Source organism: Natrix helvetica (genome assembly GCF_964273705.1).
Source record: "Natrix helvetica genome assembly, chromosome: 4".
Classification (NCBI taxonomy): Eukaryota; Metazoa; Chordata; class Lepidosauria; order Squamata; family Natricidae; genus Natrix; species Natrix helvetica.
The window spans coordinates 161,428,445-161,447,609 of NC_138550.1; the positions used below are offsets into that span (position 1 = coordinate 161,428,445).

At 45.1% G+C, this 19,165-nt stretch overlaps 1 protein-coding gene across 5 annotated transcripts in view; it reads right to left on the minus strand.

The window, feature by feature from the left end:
• ST3GAL1 (ST3 beta-galactoside alpha-2,3-sialyltransferase 1) overlaps window positions 1-19,165 on the minus strand; it is a 142,357-nt gene that overhangs the window by 29,451 nt on the left and 93,741 nt on the right. Inside the window, exon 3 of one of the 5 annotated variants that reach the window (XM_081949871.1) lies at window positions 10,797-10,933. The exons of the other annotated variants lie outside the window; for them this stretch is intronic. The gene's annotated coding sequence lies outside the window, so the exon portion shown is untranslated. The remainder of the gene's footprint in view (window positions 1-10,796; window positions 10,934-19,165) is intronic. 5 annotated transcript variants of the gene reach the window in all.

Below are 19,165 nucleotides of genomic sequence, written 5' to 3' on the forward strand. Positions count from 1 at the left end.
AAATCTAGAAGTTGGATGGCCACAGAGTGGTATGGAAAATTCCTAAAACTTCCTAATTCTGTTAGCCATTTAATGGTCTCCTGGATTTTTGCAACATAGATCCACTAGCTCTGCAGGAAAAAAAAAGACCACAAAAGGTGAAATGGTACCAATTTCTAGAAAATGAGTTTTGAGGCAGCCCAAAATGTATTTTGAAAATCACAGTTGCCTCTGACATGCAAAAATAAACAAATCAACCCATGGAACTTCAGAAGTTGTGGGAGCTTCATCACTGGGGGCTTTCAAGAAGAGACCAAGACTGCCATTTGTCAGAAATGGTGTAGGGTCTCCTGCTTGATGACCTACAAGGTCCCTTCCAACTCTGTTATTCTGTAATTTCAGATGGAAATGTCTACGAAGGAAGAGACAGAGTAGACATTCTTTGTTCTTCTCCATCTTCAAGCTTCACATCTATGCTTAGGTTGAATTGATAGGGCCAGAGAAAGGTGGATCTATGGATACTTTTTTGATGCTTTTTTGAAATTCTGAAGCTTCTCTGAGATGCTGGGAATAACATTAGACCAATTTCCCATCTATATCCTCCATTTTTGAAAGCAGAACATAAGACGGTTATGTTCAACCTCTATTAAGCTTATCTTAGCTTTGTTTGGAACACATTGCCTCCAGCAGTTGTCAATTCTTCAACGCTGGAGGTTTTGAAAAAGACATTTATTGTCTGAAATGGCCCAGGGCCGTGATGGTGAACCTATGGCACGCATGCCAGAGGTGACACACAGAGCCCTCTCGGTAGGCACATGCACCATTGCCAGTTGTTCTTCTGGTTTCCAGTGTGCGCATGAGCACCGGCCAGCTGATCTTTGCATGTGCTGGAGCCCCGGAAACCAGAAGATCAGCTGGCCGGTAAACATGCGTGTGCCAGCCACGTGGTCTACAGGTTTTTGGTGCTCTGGCATGCACGAAGAGCAGCAAGCTGGCACGCATGCATGGGCCAAGTGGCCAGCACATGCATGTGCACCAGCCAGCTGATCTTTGGGTTCCTGGGGCCCTGCTGTGCGCATGCACACACACACATTCTGGTTTGGGCACTTGATGCCAAAAAGGTTTGCCATCACTGGTCTAGGGTTTCCTGCCAGAGCAGGTGGTTGGATTAGAAGACCTCCAAGGTCCCTTCCAGCTCTGTTATTCTGTTTCAAAAAAAATGAGGGGAAGCATGCCAGTCATTTTTTTTTAAAATTGAGCTTTTCATTTTAAGGTGCATCTTGCTCACCATTCTTAATTATTATTCAAAATAATAATAAGTTCATTAATTATTGTTTTTGTTATATAACAACAAAAAAAGCAAACAAACCCAAAGGGAAATCTGAAACGAAATGTTTAAAAGTGGCCCAGGATTATACTTAAAAGTGTAATTCAGGAACATATCACACCCCGTGTTTGTTCTGCTTCTCTTGAGTATTTGCCTACATGTTTTGCAAAGTATGTGTGACTAATCCAGGACATTAAAAGAAAGAAAAAGAAACAGAAAGAGTCTCCAAGCCACAAAGTAAACTTGATCCTTAGCATGACAAATGGAAGGTTCCAAGGAATTTCATCATTGGAGAGTAAAACGATTTCTGAAAGATGTGAAAAATGTCGCTCTTGTGAGATGGCTTGGCCTTCATCACAAATCACCAGCAAAAGCTTGGAAGGAGAGTCAGCCATAAATCACAGCAGGATGACCTGTTCAGCTTGCTTGCTTGCTCTGCATTCCCCCCCTCTCTCACCTTTGCACCCCCATCCAGGTGCCTTGGTTCGGCTTTGACTTTGACACTTATGTGGGTAAAAGTGGAGGTTGCGGGTGATTAACCAGCAGAACAACTTGCCTCCAGAAATCGGGGCTGCTCCATCATCGGATGTTTTTAGGAAGAGGGGAGACCAGGGGTGTCAAACCACCAAACTGTCAACCTTCTGATCGACAAACTCAGCAGCCCATGGGTTGCTTAGACCTGAGCCATGGGGCTGCCCTAGAAACAGCAAAGGAGCAGCCTGCCGTGCCTCTGCCAGCAAAAAGGAGCTTGTGAGAGCCACGTGTGGCCATCCCGAGCTCTGTTTTCATTGGCAGAGGATTGCAGGAGGCTGCCCCAGCCGAAAACGGAACTCGGGAGCCTGTTTTCGCTGGTAGAGGGTTGCAGGAGGCTGCCCCAGCCGAAAATGGAACTCGGGAGCCTGTTTTCACTGGCAGAGGGTTGCAGGAGGCTGCCCCAGCTGAAAACGGAACTCGAGAGCCTGTTTTCACTGACAGAGGGTTGCAGGAGGCTGCCCCAGCCAAAAATGGAACTCGAGAGCCTGTTTTCACTGACAGAGGGTTGCAGGAGGCTGCCCCAGCCGAAAACAGAACTCGAGAGCCTGTTTTCACTGACAGAGGGTTGCAGGAGGCTGCCCCAGCCGAAAACGGAACTCGGGAGCCTGTTTTCACTGTCAGAGGGTTGCAGGAGGCTGCCCCAGCCGAAAATGGAACTCAAGAGCCTGTTTTCACTGGCAGAGGGTTGCAGGAGGCTGCCCCAGCCGAAAACGGAACTCGGGAGCCTCTTTTCACTGGCAGAGTGCTTAGGTCACCACAGGTGCCCCCCAACATGAGTGACATCATGCTGGCCATGCCCCCTTGGACACGCCCTCCCCCAAAGGTCAAACATAACCCTGATATAGTCTTCCATGAAATTGAGTTTGGCGCCCCTGGTCTAGACAGTCCCTTATTTTAAATAATATAGGTCAGTGATGGTGAACCTTTTTGGCACCAAGTGCCCAAACTGGAATGTCTGTGTATGTTCATGTACTGGAATGCTGGAAACTCGAACACCAGCTGGCTGTTTTTTGGGCGTTTTGGGGGGCATTTTCAGGCCGTTTCTGGGCATTTTCAGGTGGGTTTTTGACAGTTTTCAGGCCATTTTCAGGCAGCTGAGAACTGGCATACAGCTCTGCCCCCCCCCTCTGCCTCAGACACAGAGACCTCATCAGAGCCTTCCCCAGACTTCAGGACTGGCCCATGTTCCTCCCCAACCTCCTCACTGTCCGAATCTGCTGCCAGCTCTGCTGGCCGCTGGCGAGACACAACATGAGTTCAACTTGGTGAGAACTTTAAGATAATCCAACTCTCTCTGTTCTCTTTGTTACATCCTATGAACATGACTTCCCTTCTGTGCAATAAGGGATGGTATACTCAGAAACCTTTTTCCAATGTAGTGTCAACAAACAGAACCTACTACGTGGCAGTACAGAACAAGAGTTAGGGTTTGGCAAACACAAGCTCAAATCATGGAGTTTGCCAACTGGACAAATAGAATAGAATTAACAAGAAGTGTGTGGTTAATTGACTTAGAAGGGCGTTTTCTTGTTAGGAGAAGAGGAAAAATCAATTAGATCTTGACATTCCTCTCGAAGCTCAAGGAAACGTATTCAAATCTCCCTCTGACAGTTTTTTCTAAAGCTAACATCACCTGAGAACAATGTGTTCTGTGACTACAGATACTCAATCTTTAATGGACGTGGCATGAATACAATTGCATCACATAACAGCTTATGTTTTACTTGTGATGGAGGTCATCTTTGGGGAAAGTTCTTTGGTAAAACCACACCCATGTGCCCATCTTTGAAAGAGGTTATTTCACCTGTTGCTGAAAGGAGTCTGTTTGATATGCAGGAACGGCTCCTCACTTTAGGGAAATAATTGCTTTGCACACGCCTGGCTTGCCAGGACATTGACAAGGATGACAAGCAAACGGATAAAGTTACTTCATGGGAGGAAAATGGTTCTAGTGCCAGCACCCCATGCAATTATTGGACATAGGCAATGGGAGTCCATCAACGATTGGACAGAGTCAATAAAACACTTCACAGAAGAGAATATTTGTAGCTCAGTGTTGAGCTGTGGAGTCCTTGATGGTCTCTGAGCGAGGTTGTTTTCTTGCAGATGTTTCATTAGCCCAGTGCTTCTCAAATAGTGGGGCGCGCCCCCCAGGGGGGGCGCGAGGCTCCGTAAAGGGGGGCTCGTTCGACCTCGTTTGACTGTCAGGAGAGAAGCTGCCATGAGGTGACCACGCTCACGAGCATAACTTCTTCTCCGCCTTCCAAACTTCAAAACTTGGCTGCCGAGTCTTCCAGCAGTGGCTGCTTTAGGAGTGCGCTCTATGGTTGTGGGCTGGCTGCTGGACAGAGAGTCTTTTGGATATAGAGTCTTCCAGACAGAGAGTCTTCCAGCAGCCAGCCCACAACCATAAAGCACCCTCCTAGAGCCACCGCTGCTGGAAGACTCAGCAGCCCAGTTTTGGAGTTTGGAAGCCAGAGAACTTTGTCCTTGAAAGTGGTAATGTCTTTCTATCAGAGCATATGTAACTATTTGAACAAAACTGAAAGTTCATTCTTTTCCCTTTGTTTTATATCTACAATCCTAAGCCTATTCAAGTTCCACTTTTTAGGCCTTATCAAAACAGTGCTAAACTAACTACGCTTGGACACAAAGCTATAGTAATTCTGCAAAGAGCAATCATCTATAGTGGATAGATTCTTCTGAATATTTATTCAGAGAGATATAATCTCTCTCTCTCTCTCTCTCTCTCTTTTTGCTACAGTTAATAAAGCTATTCTTTGTTGTAAATTGATCCACATTTCTTTCTTTTTTTATTCTCTTATACGTTAATAAGGATACAGTGTTATGCAGAGGTGTACTTATAACAATTTTATAGACAAATGATACTATTTACAGTCGCGCGGGGGGCGCGAAATGTTTTCTTCTTCCTAGGGGGGGCGTGACAGAAAATAATTGAGAAGCACTGCATTAGCCCAACATTTCTGTTGTTAAGCGAGAAGTTTGTTAAGTGAGTTTTGCCCCATTTTCCGACTCTCCTTGCCACCTTTGTTAAGGGAATCACTGCGGTTGTTAAATTAATAACACCGTTGTTAAGTGAATCTGGTTTCCCGGTTGACGGCTTGTCAGAAGGTCGCAAAAGGGGATCACGTGACCCCCCCCGGGACATTGCAACCGTCATAAATGTGAGTCAGTTGTCAAGCATCCGAATGTAAACCACATGGCATTGGGATGCTACAACAGTCATCAGTGGGGAAAAACAACTCACTCTTTTGTTTTTAACTGACGTTATAACTTTGAATGGTCACTAAATGTAAATGTTGTAAGTCGGGGACTATCTGTACTTTGGCCACCAAATGAGGAGAGAGGATTCATTGGAAAAGACCCTGATGTTGGGAAAGATGAAAGGCAAAAGGAGAAAGGGACAACAGAAGATGAGTTGGTTTGATAATGTCAGCAACCCAATGACTTTGGGCAAATTCGGGAGATGGTGAAGGACAGGGAGGCTGTCCTATGCTGGACACAACTTGGCAACTGAACCAAAACGACAACAGATGTTCATCACATTGAGGGTTCATATTGTAGAAAGCTGACCTAGATTCAGATTAAACAGAGATTGGAAGGGACCTTGTAGGTCATCTAGTCCAGGGGTGGGTTCCAGCCAGCATTACTGCTGGTTCACTCGTGTGGGTGCTGCGTATGTGCCTGTGCAGTGCAATAAAAATTGTTCTGCGCGTGTGCAGAAGCGAAAAAACAAGATGGCAGTGCCTATGGCGCCCCCTGGTGAACTGGTTTGGGGGCGTGGCAGGCCTGGGTCTCTGCCAGTTCCAGCCACCCAGGCCGCCAAACCACTCCTGGTTCTGCTGAACTCCTCCGAACTGGTAGGAGCCCACCATTGATCTATTCCAATCTTCCCCCGCCCAAACAGGAGACCTTACACTCGTGATGACGAACCTATGGCACACGTGCCACAGGTGGCACATGAAGCCATCTCTGAGGGCATGCAAGCCACTGCCTTAGGTCAGCTGCAGCACGCATGTGCACGCCAGCCAGCTGATTTTCAGCTTTCAAAGGGCCTCCAAAGGGCCTCCAAAGGGCCGGGGGAGGCCGCTTTCACCCTCCCAGGGCTTCAGGAAAGCCTCCAAAGTCTCGGGAGGATGGAAAATGGGCCTACTGGAAGTTCAGAAACGGGCTGTTTCAAGCTTCCAGAGGGCCTCCAGAGGCCTGGGGGAGGCTGTTTTCTCACTCCCCAGGCTTCATGAGGGTGGGGTGGGGGTCATGCATGCATGCACGGGGGTGGGGCAGCAGGACGGCATGCGTGCATGCACAGGGCGAGTGGGAGTGATTGAATTATGGGTATCAGCACGCGTGCATGCGCTATTGCATGCACACTTTTGGCACCTGAGCCAAAAAAGGTTAGTCATCCCTGCCCTACAGCATTTCTAACAGATGGCAGTCTAGTTTCTTCTTGGAAGCTTCCAGAGATGAAGCTCTCACAACTTCTGTTCCATTGGTTGATTGTTCTCACTGTCAGAAAAGTTCTCCTTATTTCCAGGTTGAATCTCTCCTTGTTCACTTTCCATCCATTATTCCTTGTCTGGCCTTTGGGTGCTTTGGGGAATAGCTTGACCCACCTCCTCTCTGGGGCAGACTCTCAAATATTGGAACATTGCTGTTGGACTTTGGCCCTTCTCTTCACTAGACTAGCTATGCCCAATTGCTGCAACCGTTCTTCATATGTTTCAGCCTCCAGTCCTCTAGTCATCCTGGTTGCTCTTCTTTGCACTCTTTCTAGAGTCTCCACATCTTTTTTATGGTGTGGTGACCTACAATGTTGATTCCGAAATCTTGTAAGGTTTCTCTTAAGGAAAATCTCCATAAATCCAACATGTTTTACTTCTTCCTTTGTTTGAGTCTCAACCCCAGGCAGTGCAACTAAATGAGGAGTCATGGCTGAGTAGGGGTGTCCATTTGAACAGGCTAAATGCACATCAATAATGCAACCACAAAGCTTAAAAAAAGCTTTAAAGCGAGATTAATTTCATTCCTAAAAAAAAAGTCCCTTTCTGTTTTGTTTTGAATGGAAGGCTTACCAAAATAGAGGGTAACCTTTTGCTGAAGTCTTTTTAAAAAGGACAGTGTTTATAGAACGGATCCCTTTGTCAAGAAAAGAATTTGGCTGCACTTTAGTGCATATACTTAACAGTGGAAAATTTTATTTGCAGAAGGTTCTCAAATATCAGCATTTGCTTCCTTACATTTTGCATGCTGGGAAGCAAAGTGGATTCTTTTCGCTTTTCAATTGTTGTCTTTTCCTGTTGTGTGTTCATTTGGCCTTTAGAAAGATACACGGTCTTTTTCTACTTTGGTTTTTAATTTTATTTTTTAAAGCAGAATGCTATGATTCAAAGGTTGAAGATAGGGGCCAAGGTCTTTGGAGAAACTCTTTGCTTGGATTCTTAGATAAATCCATTTGTATGGCTTCAGAGGAATAGTTTCTCTATGCTTAATTTTGTTGTTTAGCTGTCAGTTAAATTGCTATAGTTTCTGGTCAGCAGCCGGCAGTGAATATAAAATGGAAACTGGATCAAGGGATCAGGAAATCTCATAATAAGGAACAGGTAACAAATTTTTAGGCAGTCCAGAGAAAGAGAGAGAGTGGGGGGGGGAGAGGAGGAGGAGGAGAAGAAGAAGAAGAAGAAGAAGAGGAGGAGGAGGAGGAGGAGGAGGAGGAGGAGGAGGAGGAGGAGGAGGAGGAGGAAGAAAAAAGAGAAAGAAAGGAATGATGGAGAAAGGAGAGAAAGAAAGAAAGAAGAGAGAAGGAAGGAAGGAAGGAAGAAAGAAAGAAAGAAAGAAAGAAAGAAAGAAAGAAAGAAAGAAAGAAAGAAAGAAAGAAAGAAAGAAAGAAAGAAAGAAAGAAAGAAAGAAAGAAAGGATAAAACCATACTAAATTAAGAATGGTCTAGAAAGATGTTCTGTGGTCAAGCAATACCACAGGTAGTCCTCTATTTATGACCAGTCTCTTACAATGGACCCCCCCAAAGATACTTATGACGCAGTTTAGTTTTGGAAGGAAGGAAGGAAATAAAGAAATAGAGGGAGAGGGGGAGGGGGGGGAAGAAAGAAAGAAAATAAGAAAGAAAGACCATAGATGTTAAAGAAATGATAAAACCATATAAAATTAAGAATAGTCTAGACTCTGGAAAGAGATGTTCTCCAATTCCTCCATGAATGAATAATAATTTTCACACGGAGCTGAAGAAGCTTCTTGGATGAGAAGCGAAACATCTTCAAAGAAAAAACAGAAAGTCCAATTGCCTCCTGAAAAAAGCACCTTTGGGACAACCATTTCCTGGGCTGAGAATCTCCATAGATATCAAGAAGGTACCTCTGCACCATCTGGACTACAGATAGTCCTCAACTAACAACGATTCGTGTAATGACCTCTCAATTACCGCAGCACTGAAAAAAGTGCTGTTGGGGGCTTTGAAAAAAACGGATAATGCAAGGTAGGGCAACGGTACCTTTCAAAGAAGGAAGGAGGAAGTCCCAAGACATTACAGGGAGTCCTCAACGTACGACACTTCATTTAGTGACTGTTACAACAACACTGGAAAAGATAATGACTTATGGCCATTTTTCACACTTACGACCATTGCAGCATCCCCATGGGCACGTGATCCAAATGCAAAATGCTGAGCAACTGATTCATATTTATGACGGTTGCAATGTCCCGGTGTGTGTGTGTGTGGGTGTCACATGATCCACTTTTGCAACCTTCTGACAAGCCAAGTCAATGGGGAAAACCAGATTCACTTAACAACCGGGTTGCTACTTTAACTCCAACACGTTAACAACTCGGGCAAGGAAGGGTTGTAAAACGGGGCGAAGCTCACTTAAGAACTGTCTTACTTAGCAATGGAAATGTTGGGACTCAATTGCAGTCTTAAGTCGAGGACTACCCGCAGTCAAGCCTGCTGAAACATTACGGGCTTGCAGCGGGCGTCTCCACAACTTGCCTGTCCTGAAGACGCTTAGAAAATGTATGAGCCTAGGATACAAAAAACACAACCAGCAACCTTATAGCTGGTTAGCTTCCAGCTGACTTAAGTTCAAAACATTCTTAGAGATCCACCCTTTTTTTAAAACTATTACCATCTGGCAGACGGTACAGGATAATAAAAACGAAGACAAACAGGCTGAAAAACAGCTTCTATCCCACAGCCAGTGGTGGGATTCAAAATTTTTTACTACCGGTTCGGTGGGCATGGCTTCGTGGGCGTGGCATGGCTTGGTGGGTGTGGCAGGGGAAGGATACTGTAAAATCTCCATTCCCACCCCACTCCAGGGGAAGGATCAGTAGTGGGATTCAAATAATTTAACAACCAGTTCTCTGCCCTAATGATTCCTTCCAACAATCAGTTCAACAAACTGCTCAGAAAGTTAACAACCGGTTACTTTACTTACTTTACTTTATTTGCGCTTATAGACCGCCCCCTCTCCCAGAAGGGACTCGGGGCGGTGTACAGTCCATACATAAAAATACATAACATGAATAGTTAAATAATTAAATAGTTAAATGGTTATGGAGGAGGTTAAAAGAAGAACTGTACATCTAAGTAAAGTATCTAAAATATAGTTTTAAAACCCTTAAAAAATATCTCATAAGTTAAATTTAAAAACAGTTCCCCTAAAATACCAGTTAAAATATATCTGCCAAGAGGTAGAAGTTATGAATGTGCCAGGCCAGCTAATCGGAACAGGTGAGTCTTCAATTTTTGTCGGATTCTCCTGAAGTGGTGCGAACTGGCTGAATCCCACCACTGGGAAGGATATTGTAAACTCTCCATTCCCTTCTGATCAGCTGGGACTTGGGAGGCAAGAGAATAGAAGGGGGCGGGGCCAGTCAGAGGTTGTATTTATCGGTTCTCCAAACTACTCAAAACTTCTGCTACCGGTTCTCCAGAACTGGTCAGAACCTGCTGAATTCCACCTCTGCCCAGAGCAGTAACTACCGTATACTGAATTCTACTGTCCAGTCCAATATTAATGCAATATCAAGGGTTTTTAATTCAATTGTATAGAATGTGAAGGGTGTGTGTGTGCAGCAGCTGCCAAAAAGGCCAACACAATTCTAGGCTGCATCAACAGAGGGATAGAATCAAGATCACGTGAAATGTTAATACCACTTTATAAGGCCTTGGTAAGGCCACACTTGGAATACTGCATTCAGTTCTGGTCGCCACGATGTAGAAAAGATGTGGAGACTCTAGAAAGAGTGCAGAGAAGAGCAACAAATATGATTAGGGGACTGGAGGCTAAAACACATGAAGAACGGTTGCAGGAACTGGGTATGTCTAGCTTAAGATAAAGAAGGACTAGGGGAGACAGGATAGCAGTGTTCCAATATCTCAGGGGTTGCCATAAAGAAGAGGGAGTCAAACTATTCTCCAAGGCACCTGAGTGTAGAACAAGAAGCAATGGGTGGAAACTAATGAAGGAGAGAAGCAACTTAGAACTGAGGAGACATTTCCTGACAGTTTGAACAATTAATCAGTGGAACAGCTTGCCTCCAGAAGTTGTGAATGCCCCAACACTGGAAATCTTTAAGAAGATGTTGGATAGCCATTTGTCTGAAACGGTATAGGGTTTCCTGCCTAGGCAGGGGGTTGGACTAGAAGACCTCCAAGGTCCCTTCCAACTCTGCTATTGTATTGTATTGTATAACAGCAAGCAAAGCTAGAAAACCGATCACTTAACCCTCAGGCCTACTGTAATATTATTCCACGCTTGGCAATAATTTGGCTAGAAGCCACTTTCAGGGTGTTTACTAAAAAAAGCAGCATTATAAATAGCTGGGGAAGGCATTTCAGGGCTAAGAGGGGGCCTCAAAAAGTTTTCCAGATCTGTGTGTGTGTGTGTGTGTGTCTGTGTGTGTGTGTGTGTGAGCTCTCACCTTGTATGCTTCTAAAGCTTTCTGATATTTTGGTGATATTTTGGACTCGCGTTGTCCTCGGCCCCATGATGAGATCAAGGGTTACACGTCCTCAGCTTTACCTTGGATTTGGAAGGGTTTAGGGGTAGTCTGTTGATCTGGAAAAATCGTGATCCCTGTGACATTCCTGATGAAACAGGTTGCACAAAAGCTTATCAAGATGTCCTTTGGCTCGTGGTCTGATTAAGTAAACATGAAAAGGCACGGCCTCCATTCTGTCGATTCCCCGTGGAAGGATTACAGTTTATGCACGTAGGCTGATGACGAAGGAGGAGACACGGGGGGTTAAGAGAATGTAAGCCTAAGTCCGGCATTTAAAAATGAAAGGTGCCGACAAGGGTTTACCCTGACCACATACCCTGCACGATGGCCAGCTCAGCCTACTGTTAACGTGGGACCGAACTGGCAACTTATGAAATTCACAGAATAATTGCCTGTCAAGTTAAAGGGGTTTGTAGTCCATTCCCTCCCTTCTTTTTTTGTGGCCTTGCTTTGGTGGAAGAGATGCCCATAATCTACCCACCAGCAGAAGCTCTCATTGTGGGGTTGTGATATTTGTTTTCTCTCTTCTGTAGATAAGGTGTGAAGCTATTCAAACATTTCTCATTTATTTGCTTTTTTTATGGTATGGGTTTGGAGTGGTCACTGTCACTTTTCAATCTGCTATTCCCAGTTCTAAACTAATTTAGATGAGAGAGAGAGGAAGGAGAGAGAGAGAGAGAGAAGGAGGGAGGGAGAGAGAGAGAGAGAGGGAGAGAAGGAGGGAGGGAGAGAAGGAGGGAGAGAGGGAGAGGGAGAGAGGGAGGGAGGGAGGAATTGGTTTCCATGATATTTTGAGCTTTTGCAATTTAAATATTTTTAAAACTTGATCAGTTTCTTTCCATTCATTTGTTCCTTTAAATTTTTCAGGCTATTTAAAATAGGTGAGTCTAACCAGTTTTTATGGAGACTTGCAGCTCTATTTCAACAGAAATGATGGCACATTGAGCTATCTGATTGGTGTAAAGAAGAAGAAATCACTTCTTCTGTGTCTTTCTTTAAATTATTATTATTATTATTATTATTTTGGTCTACCACAGTGTTTCTCATACTTGGGAACTTGAAGCGAGGTGGACTTCAACTCCCAGAATTCCTCAGCCAGCATGGGAATTTGCGAGAGTTGAAGTCCACAACTCTTAAAGTTGTGTAAGCTGAGCAACATGAGTCTGTAACAATGCACTGGGTCAGGAACTAGCAAAGTCTCATTCATTAAAAGGAAATCTGCTTAGAGTTAGAAGCACTGAACCTTGCTGACCTTGAAATAAAGCCACAAATCCCATTTTTCCGATTTTTAAACTTCCTAATAGGCTTAGAACCAGGAAATAGGAGACGGGGTCTTCCCAGTTGAGGATTTAAACCAAACAGTTCTGTTGTTGTTGGTAGTTGTGAAATCGGGTCCGACCCATTGTAACCCCATGGACAATGTTCCTCCAGGCCTTCCTGTCCTCTACCATCCTCTGGAGTCCATTAAGCTCATGCCGACTGCTTCAGTGACTCCGTCCAGACACCTCATTCTCTGTCATCCCTTTCTTCTTTTGCCCTCCATCGTTCCCAGCATGAGGCTCTTCTCCAGGGAGTCCTTCCTTCTCATTAGGTGGCCAAAATATTTGAGTTTCCTCTTCAGGATCTGGCCTTTTAAAGAGCAGTCAGGGTTGATCTCCTCTAGGACTGACTAGTTTGATTCCCTTGCAATCCAAGGGACTCGCAGGAGTCTTCTCCAGCACTATAGTTCAAAGGCCTCCATTCTTTGGCGCTCAGCCTTTCTTATGGTCCACCTTTCACAGCCATACATTGCAACTGGGAAAACCATAGCCTTGACTATACGCACTTTTGTTGTCAGTTGTCAGAAAGCCTAAACAAACCTAATTTTAAAAAAATCAAGGAAACAGTCTTGCTATCTTGCCAACCTATAGTACATGGCATTTTCTCCAAACCTGTCAATTCAGCCCTCCCATGTCTTTCTATGTTAAAACTGTCACAATGCCAACAATATAAAACAATGAGCTAAATGTATCACCAGTCTCATTCGGTTTAAGGCAGTTTCATTATATAATCATTAATAAACAGATTTGGCTCATGTCATTGCTTAGGATGATTCACACCTGATTCAACTGTGACCTGAAGCGAGGTGGACTTCAACTCCCAGAATTTTTGTCCCCTAGAAAACATGCCTTCACAGCATAACAAAATTCCTCCTTAGCTGTTTCAGTTTTAACACTGCATCACATCCCAACACAAGGCTTGCTGTACGAGTGATGGCGATTGAATGCGAATAGTCTTCGACAAGGTTGGGCTAATCCCATTGGGTTTTGGGGAACTGCCCAACTCCTACTGGCCATTGTTGGCTGCTAATGCATGGTATGGGGCTCCAGCCGCTGGACATTATCTTCCAGACCATGTTGGCTTGATCTGCAAGAGGACTTAGGCTCCTGGTTTGTCTGGTGGCAACCCCATGGGGAATGTCTGGCCAGTATTTTGCCAAACATGGTTTGGGTGTCACGCTGGCTTCTGATGTGCACAGGAATGGTGCCAGACCTCTTTTGAATCCCACATTTAGTGGTCTTTTGAAACACAACCACATTTACCTTAAGTATTATCTTCATAGTCCTGGATTACAATCTGACTTTAGCAAAGATGATTAGGGGACTGGGGGCTAAAACATATGAAGAATGGTTGCAGGAACAGGGTATGTCTAGTTTAATAGAAAGAAGGACTAGGGGAAACATGATAGCAGTGTTCCAGTATCTCAGGGGTTGCCACAAAGAAGAGGAAGTCAAGCTATTCTCCAAGCCACCTGAAGGCAGGAGTAAAACTATTCTCCAAAGCACCTGAGGGTAGAACAAGAAGCAATGGGTGGAAACTAATCAAGGAGAAAAGCAACCAAGAACTAAGAAATTTCCTGACAGCTAGAACAATTAATCAGTGGAACAACTTGCTTCCAGAAATTGTAGGTGCTCCAACACTGGAAGTTTTTAAGAAGACATTGGACAACCATTTGTCTGAAATGGTATAGAGTTTCCTGTTTGAGCAAGTTGTGGCCCACCAGCGGCAAGCGGAGCCGGCAGCAGATTCAGATAGTGAGGAGGTTGGGGAGGAACATGGGCCAGTCTGGAGTTTGGGAAGCCTCTGATGAGGGCTCTGCATCAGAGGCAGAGATGGGGCCAGAGCCATCTAACAGTTATCAGCTGCCTTTGGAGTCAGACATCAGTGAGGCAGACGAACAGCTGGAGCCTGTTCCCAGTATATGCTAGGGCAGTGGTGGGCAACCCGCGGCTCGGGAGCCACATGCGGCTCTTTACACCCTTTAATGCAGCTCTTCTGTGTGCCGGGTGCCCGCTCCCCTCCCTCCTCTCGGGCTTCGGAGGGAAGCTTCTGCAAAAGCCCGGGCGAGTGACAACCAATTTTGGTCCTATGACTGCAGAATGCTGCAAAATACCAAAAATGCAGGCCAGTTGTTGAGTGTTTCAAATGTGATTGGAACACTCAACAAGGTGACCACAGTGTGTGTGTGTGTGTGTGTGTGTGTGTGTGTGTGTGTGTGAGTGAGAAAGACAGACAGAGAGAGGAACAGAGAGAGGGAGTGAGGGAGGGAATCAGAGAGAGACTGACAGACAGACAGACAGACACACACACACACACAGAGACAGAGAGGGGGAGGGAGGGAGAGAAAGATAGACAGACAGAGAGACACACACAGAGTGAGTGATTAAGTGAATGAGTGAGAGACAGACACACCCACATACACAGAGTGACAGAGAGAGAGGAAGGGAGGGGAGAGAGACAGAGGGAGAGACAGAGACAGACACACACACACACAGAGTGAGTGAGACACACACACACACACACACACACACACACACACACAGAGTGACAGAGATGGAGGAGGGAGGGAGGGAGAGACAAAGAGCCAGAGAGAGAGAGAGAGAAAGAAAAAGAAAAAAAGAAAGTGGGAGAGAGAGATGAAATTAAAAACAACAACATACAAACCTGACTTACTCAAACTATCCAAGGAAATGCAAGGCCATTGTTCACATTAGTGGTTGTGACTTTGTCAGTCAATGTCAGGGTGTAATTTTCTCTACATTGTAAGGCAAATTTTACGGAATTTAACGTTATCGATAAATAATATCGTTCTAAAGTTTTTGTTTTATTAGTTGTGTTATTTGTATCCTCCCGACCTATGTGGATACTTGCATGCAGAATATTCTCAATAAAAACTTATTGAAACTAAAAACAGTGTACCATCCTATGTATTTTCGGTTTTAAAAATGTGGCTCTCAAAGTAAATTTCAATCGTGGTTTTGGCGAGATTTGGCTCAGTTGAAAAAAAAGGTTGCCCACCACTGTGCTAGGGAACAGCTAAAGGGAACTGCTAAAGAACAGGGGTCAATTGGGAGTAAGGCCACAGATGGACACTGAAGGGCCCCTCCTAGAGGAAATGAAAGAGGAGCGAAAGGGGAGTGGAGTTTGCAGGAGACAATTAGTTCATTCCTGCATACTTCCCAAGTATTGCGCCGTCTGAAAGATATCGGCCTGTCCACTCTCCAAGCCTGATAAAGGTTGATAATTGTGAGCTACCTTGAAAGACTGTGGGTCAGGACTTTGCTGGAGATGAATTCAGTGTAAATTAAATAAAAGGGATTTATCAGGACAAGGACTCAGCTTTGTGCTGCTGGGGAAGCCTAGGTCAGAAGAGAGCAGAGGTTGGACTAGAAAACCTCCAAGGTCCCTTCCAACTCTGTTTTTTTAAAAAATAATAATCTGGGAATTGGCCAATTTTCTGGCTAAGGGATTCTGGGAGTTGAATTTCACCCATCTGAAAGCATGAGAAACAAGCCTTTAGTCTGTCAATTCCACTGCCTTTCAATCTCTGAACTATGGTAATTGATTAGAAATCAAGAAAAGCTCAGATTTGTTAACAATATATTTTGGAATTATTTCCAGCCATGCTGTCTAGGAATTACACTTCTATCAACTCTGGAAAATTCCCCTTTGCAGGAGGTTGATATAGGATAGCCAATCTCTCCATAAAGAATGAAGGATTGATTTATCTGAAATGCTTGAATGCTTCTTCTTGTGGATAGCATCTTCAAACGCTTTAATTACTGCTCAGAAATGAACACTGTTTTTTAATGGCTGGAAATGAACAGTGTTCATTTCTGAGCAGTAATTAATTATCATCTAAAACAGAAGGGAGAGGATAACAGAATAGAATGGAATTCTTTATTGGCCAAGTGTGATTGGACACACAAGGAATTTGTCTTTGGTGCATATGCTCTCAGTGTACACGAAAAGACAAGATACATTTGTCAAGAATCATAAGGCACAACACTTAATGATAGTCATAGGGTACAAATAAGCAATCAGGAAACAATCAATATCAATATAAATCATAAGGATACAAGCAACAAAGTTACAGTCCTGCAGTCATAAGTGGGAGGAGATGGGTGATAGGAATGATGAGAAGACTAATAGTAATCGTAACACAGACTTAGTGAACGGTTTGACAGTGGTGAGGGAATTATTTGTTTAGCAGAGTGATGGCATTCGGGAAAAAACTGTTCTTGTGTCTAGTTGTCTTGGTGTGCAGTGCTCTATAGCTTCGTTTTGAGGGTAGGAGTTGAAACATTTTATGTCCAGGATGTGAAGGGTCTGTAAATATTTTCACAGCCCCCTTTTTGACTTGTGCAGTAGAGAGATCCTCACTGGACGGCAGGTTGGTAGTATTCCCCCCCCCCCCGCAGTTCTGATTATTCTCTGAAGTCTGTGTCTGTCTTGTTGCGTTGCAGAGCCAAACCAGACAGTTATAGAGGTGCAGTTGACAGACACAGTAATTCCCCTGTAGAACAGGATCAGCAGCTCTTTGGGCAGTGTGAGCTTCCCGAGTTGGCGCAGAAAGAACATTCTATTTAATTCTACCTAATGCCATTTCTAACTGATATCTCGGCATGCCACTCGCATAGCATCAAGTTATTTTCATACGTGGCGTCTCCTTAATAACGTATCATGGAAAAGGAAGGTAGGTGGCATTCGCGAGAGGTTATGGCGGTCCTGCACAGGTAGGGTCAGCTTGACCCATCAATGGGGTTTGGTTCACCTCTGTTCATCTGTCCTTTTCATCTGTGGCTGTAAACGCAATTTTTCTGCAGTGCCGGCTTGAGTTGGCAAGAGAGAATCTACACTAAGACCTGGCCTCCACCCAAGGACTTCCAAACCAGAGCTTGGCACCCAGCCTTTCCTCAGCTTAAAAGGCGCTGAGCTTTTCCTAAACCCCGCTCTCTTCCACCACCCAAGTTGGCGCATCTTCAACCGAACGCCATCTGTGTGCCAGGCTGCTGGTCGCTAATCAGCCAGCCTCAATGCCACACGCAGCCTGCTCCCTGGTTTCTTTGGCATCCACGAGACAAAAGGACGGGGGCCAAAGCATTAGAAGAAGAGCTCTCAGAAATTATGGCCAACTTTGCTATACTCTCATTTTGAGGGCATGTTGCCTTGGTGGCACCATACTGGGAAGAATTGCAGCCTTAAAACTGGAAGGGAGGATAAACTCTCCAGTTCCTCATTGGCAAAAATGAACGTTTCCATCTGTCTAGGACAGTGATGGAGAACCTTTTAGACACGGAGTGCCCACATTGCATGCATGCGCATGTCCAAACGGAAAGGTGTGCACATGCGTGCAAATGCGCGCATGCACTGACATGTGCACACATGCATGAACATGAACATGTGCCAACATGTACGGATGTGCGCACAGACACGTGAGCATGCACAGCAGAGACCCAAAGACCGGCGGGCCAACATCAGCACACAGCAAGATGTAAGATCTTTTCCTTTCGTGAGATTCTGTTTCGTCATTTGCAAGGAAACAGAAGCTCACCACAGAAACGCCACAGAGAGCTGAACTGGGGTGACAGCGGGCATGCCAGCAGAGAGGGCTCTGAGTGCCCCCTTTGGCACGCATGCCATAGGTTCACCATCACAGGTCTAGGACATCCCAACTGGCCGACCAGACCTACTTTTCAGAGTTCATCACTTCCCAAAGGAAACCCTACTTTCCCACCCTTGTCCCGGTTCCAGGGGAATCACAGGCAGAAGGAGAGAAGATTCCTCTAGAGCAGAGGTCGGCAAACACTCAAAGAGCCATCTGGACCCGTTTCCCACAGAAGAAAAAACACCGGGAGCCACAAAGATCCTAACCGGAAATCCCCTATTCAATTCTGGAGCTGACCGGAAGTTCAGTTTCCCCACCATAGAGTCTCCTCCTAGCGCGGTGTACTTTTCCCTCTACCTGTCATAACCGGAAGCCCTATCAATTGTGGAGACAACTGGAAAACCCTCCCCTTGCCATAGAGTCTTCTCCTGGCGCACTGTGCTTCTCTCCCCCTCACCCACCGGAAGCTCCTCTCAAAATTGTGGCGCCGACCGGTGACGGAGCCGCAGCAGAGGGAGGAAAGAGCCACATGCGGCTCCAGAGCTGCAGTTTGCTGACCCCTCCTCTAGAGGAGTGAGGGCTAACCTTTTTGTTGTCACGTGCCAATAGCGTACATGCCCACCCCCATAATGCAACACCCGTGCGATACACACAACCCATGTCCCCCGCCCCCCTGCGCATGTGTGCACGACCTCCACACTCCCCCACACATGCACACAAAACCCAGCACGTATGTGTACATCTCCCACATGTGCCTTGCCCCCGGTGCATGCATGGCAGAGACCTGGAAATCAGCTGGCTGCGGAAGGCATGCATGCATGCACAGTGGAGCTGAGCTGGGGCGAAGGCTCGCGTGCCCGCAGAGAGAGCTCTACATGCCATTTGTGGCATGTATGCCATAGGTTTGCCATGATGGCTCTAGAGAAAGCAAAGAGACATTCAAGCTTAAGAGTCCATTCTGGGGAGGAAAAGTTTTGAGGTCCAATTCTTAGGTCTACATCTGCCCTTTCCCAAGAGAAGGCAGGCAGTCTGGTGAGATTCTTATGTTAGGCATTCAACAATAAACTAGTATCTACTTGGGTTTATCCACTAATGGCTCAGCTTAGCTGCTTTCATGCAGACGTTTCAGGACCCAGCTAGATAACATCATCAGTTCAACAGCAGCAAAAACCATCCTTTTCAGGCTTTGTACCAGAGCACAACGAAAGGGGTGGGGGGTGTTTCAACAGAGAGCAGAAAGTGCTAATGTGAGGTCTGAAGTACTTCCTCCAAATTGTTTTCAAGTGTGCACAGCTTAATAATAATAATAATAATAATAATAATAATAATAATAATAATAATAATAATAATAATAATAACA